The sequence below is a fragment of the Camellia sinensis genome, chromosome 11, assembly GCF_055761805.1.
Source record: "Camellia sinensis isolate YWXY chromosome 11, ASM5576180v1, whole genome shotgun sequence".
Taxonomy (NCBI): Eukaryota; Viridiplantae; Streptophyta; class Magnoliopsida; order Ericales; family Theaceae; genus Camellia; species Camellia sinensis.
The window spans coordinates 162,422,880-162,427,211 of record NC_138971.1 but is presented as its reverse complement, the minus strand read 5'-3'; the positions used below and the strand labels follow the sequence as shown (position 1 = coordinate 162,427,211).

General features: G+C 35.4%; 1 pseudogene; it reads right to left on the bottom strand.

Annotated features, from left to right (window-relative positions):
• Positions 1–1,466: 1,466 nt before the first annotated feature.
• On the bottom strand, positions 1,467–2,283 carry LOC114259034 (protein NRT1/ PTR FAMILY 6.3 pseudogene; annotated as a pseudogene).
• Between the last annotated feature and the right edge of the window lie 2,049 nt (positions 2,284–4,332).

Here is a 4,332-nt window from a genome sequence, read left to right as displayed (position 1 = left end):
ACTCTATGCAATGATGTGATTGTTGTTGTGAAACCAATAGTAAATGACCAAAAAGAAAAAAAAAACAAAGAGCATAGTTTTGTTCAGTTAACACTATTGGATGCTTGCCCTTCTGTTTTGTCATAGGTTGCTCTTGAAATAGCTTGTTACAATGGAGGTTATTCAGTGGATGACTTTATGGAATGCATTCAAGGATGAATTTGAGAATGAAAAGAACATGCTTGGTGGTTCTTTAGGACGATCAAGCACAAGGCTGATGCTTGGTGAAAAGAACGATCCAGCACAAGGCTGATGCTTCAAAACCATATATATTCCTTCCTATTTTAGAATTTTTTTTAGATTCCTTCATTGATTTTCCTTTTAATTTTTGTTCAATTACTTATTGGTTTTCAATGGATGGATGTTTAAAACTTGTCTCAATTAATGTTTTGAATGGAATGATTGTAAAGTTTGGGATTGAGCAGGAAAATATGATGAATTTTAATGTTATATTTGGGTTGGGTTGAATGAATTTTGTTCAATATTGGATTGAATGTTTATAAATAAAAGTTGATTGTTAAAAAAAAGAAAAAAGAAAAAGAGATTTGGCAACTAACTAATTAGTTGTTGATTGTTTAATGTCTTTTGGCGACAAAATATTTGGTTGCGAAAAGTTTTGGCGACTAAATAATTGGTCTCCAAATTCTACACTTTTGCGACTAAAATCATTGGTCGGCAATTCCTTACCTTTTGGCAACTAAATTATTAGTTGGCGATTCCTCAACTTTTGGCGACGAAAACAGTTGGTCGCCGATTTTTTGCTTTTGGCGACAAACATATTTGGTCGGGAAAATATCACTTGTCGCGACCAAAGTGTTTTAGCGATTAAATGAATTAGTCGCGGTAATGATATTTTTTGCGACCAAAAATTTAGTCGGCAAATCCAACTTTTCCCGACCAACCAAAATTTTGGTCGCGAATTACTTTTGCCGACCCTCAATTGGCGACCAAAGTAGCGACCAAAAAAATTGGTCGCGGATAACTTTTGCCGACCAAAAGTGGGCTTTTAGCGACCAATTTTTTGGTTGGCAAAAGTGTTAATTCTTGTAGTGTCATCTAGTCATCAGGAAAGGAAATAAATCATAGGAAAAATATGTTTTGTCATTTTTAGCTAACAATAAAGTTGTGGAATTGTATATTTAACTTTCACGCCAGGACAAATTTTTTGTGTGTTCAAAGTTCATTGGCACTCTAGTTCCAAACAGTTTTTTCCCTATAATCTGATAAAGCATAAAAGCATTCATAAAGAAAGTTTATAGAAAGAAACTACATCATTTTTCAAAAAAATAAAAATAAAAATAAAAATAAATAAATAAACAACAATAAAAAAAAAGATATAGACACCTAATACATTACTCCCTACTATAACTTGTTAAAGTAGTTTAGCGAATAGTAACGTACGGGTGCCTCCAGAAGTGTTGGTCCTCTTATGCATGGCAACTAGGCTCTACTTTCTCCAACTCAAGACCCTCCTTAACAAGCCTCTTCTCTTTGTACACGTACCACTTGGCACCAACTAGAAACAAAAACAAGTTCAAAACACTTAAAATTGCCAACAACCAATAGAACTGTAGAGTCTCCCTTGGTTGAGATTATCAGCTAGCCATGCCCTTTTTTCCCCAGTGACCTTGTGCACTATTGAAAGCAACATAGTGCTAATGAAAAACCCTAGTGAACGTGTGCTCAAGAATAGGTGCTCATTGTTTTCATACCTTTGGGATACTCCCTTACAAAAAATCTAGCTGCCCAATATAGGTAAAGGCCTTGCTAGACTCCATGAGAAAGAATTGTGGGACCAACCAAAACATGCTTAGGGGAACTACAACTGTCGGATTGTTTGTCAGACCGTGCAACTGGGCTAGGTGGAGGCACTTGATCTCCATGAGGGCTGCTACCACCATTGCCAATATTGATAGGACTAGGCCAACATCAATGCATTGTAATGAGATGAGGCCTTGTGGCTTTTTTTTGAACTTTTTTGACTATTGGAATGATAATTATGTCGTAAATCGGGACAGTCAGTAGGATGCTGCCGACGAAGAAAACAGTCAATGAGGCGGCTGGGATTTGAAATGATTTGCCAATGTGGCAGTCCATAGTGGTGGCTTGTGACACTAAAAATGTGGTCATTTGGGCATAAATTGTGCAGAACAAAATTGTGGTGCCCCAAATGGGTAACATTCTAATCACCTATTTTACTTCCTCCACAACTGTTAAAGTTGATAAGTACCATTTATTTACCATTGTGGTATCACCTCACATTTTAGGGTTCCTGATGGCTGCTTTATCCAAGAAACTGCCACACACAAAAAAAAAAAAAAAAAAATGTTAAAGCTTCAACGTTTAATAAATATTTAAATGTTTGTTTTTTTTTTAATTTTTACTTTTATATGTTTATATTTTTTTTTACACCTATGTGTGCGTACCGAATACCGCACTAGATGATTGTGGATCGGAGCTCCGCACCTGATTGGACTATCTAGGAATTGAGACTCTGTAACAACGAGCACCATTAGAGCTGCCTGGCCGGAGTTGGCCAGATAACCCCTCCGGTGTGGAAGTAAGTGATCGGAGAAGATGAAAAGTGCTCTCTAAGTGTAGAGAGTTGTGTTTAAGTGAGTATGGTTCTGCTTAGATTAGTTACCTTCAATATGAAGTGAGTGTAGTTTATATAGAACTCCTTGCTTGTCGCCCAAGATGGTTTCATGGAGCTTCGGTGTTGCGAAGTTTCCTTTAGCATTGCTAAAGATAGGGGACCATCTGGTAGTTGACAAGGGGTGTATTTACTTATTGTAGTCATGCTGATAACAAACCACATTCCCTTGGTTAACCATTTCTGTATTTGTCACGCCCTAAAAATAAAGAGGATAAACCTACCCAAGAGATTCATAAACATAATAGGAAATGTATTACTTTCATTCATTAGAGTTTATATTACAAAAGAGATTACATGCTTCATACTTTCATAGATATATATTCTGAAACTACAACATGTAACACTAATTGATTACAACAAAATAAACACCCTACGGGCTTACATCTTTCCAAGATATCTCTTGGTTACCACAAAAGAAAGAGTCCTAGCTCTATGCATTTAAAGCCCTCGACTTGAATAAACATTTAACACAAAACGAAATAACAAAACGGAGCCTTGAGCCCCTAAACCTCCCAAGCTATGCCCTTGGAGGCGGCATGTCTCATGTACCTGAAAATAGTTTCCCAAGTAGGGTGAGTTAAAGCTGAGTAGAGATATGCTAAAACAATATATGAGATTTAACTAAGATATAAGCATTAGATAAATGCATAATATTTTTAACCAACACATATTCTTTCCAGGACCACTCAATATTGATAACCATACCTCAATTCATTTCCATTCATCCATTTCGGATAAATCTATTAACCCAATTCATTATTATCTAATCACCCAAAATGAGATTACAACTCAATGGTTCACAATTCGATACATTCATCAATCCAACGCTTCCATTTTCTTGCCATTTTACGAAATTCACATCCGAGGGAACCGACACCCACATATATATATATATATATATAAGATTTCGAGACTTTCACCCTGGACACTCCGGCCAACTTAATTTTCAAAGGAGTCCATCCCCTATCTCCTCCCAAACAATGGAGTACATCCCCTATCTTCTCTCAAACAATGATACATATACAATGTATTTAAAGCGTTGTCATATACAATGACTAACCAAATCACATATTCAATGGTTTAACCAAACTGTCATATTCAATGACTTAATTCAATTGATTTGTTTCAATTTGCCTAATCTTCATGCAATTTGTACAACAATCATAACTATCTTCCACCGATAGCCCAATACAAATATTTCTAAACATATATACAATCCATCAAACAGATAATTTAACAAATTTCCATAGGTGAGTGATTTTACAAATCCAACTACACCATTTAATTATACACCCTTCCAAATTCATATTTCTTTTATTAATTTCATAATTTATAGAAAATGATTATTTGCTCCAAATTAGGGCAATTTTCCCCATTTTCCCAATATTAAACCCAAGACTAAATTTCATCGTTTCAACCCATATAACCTTCTATTCACAACTTCAAATATGTATTCATGGAACCTAACATTAAAACCCCTCTATTAGATTTTGACCCAAACCGTAACTTCATCACAATCTTTCCAAATCCCATCATTTATACGAAATGACAAATATCTGGGTTAAAACCCATATCACAGAGTAGAATATCTTTACCTCAAGTATAGAAGCCCAAAGGAGTGAAGGAGAAACTTTGAA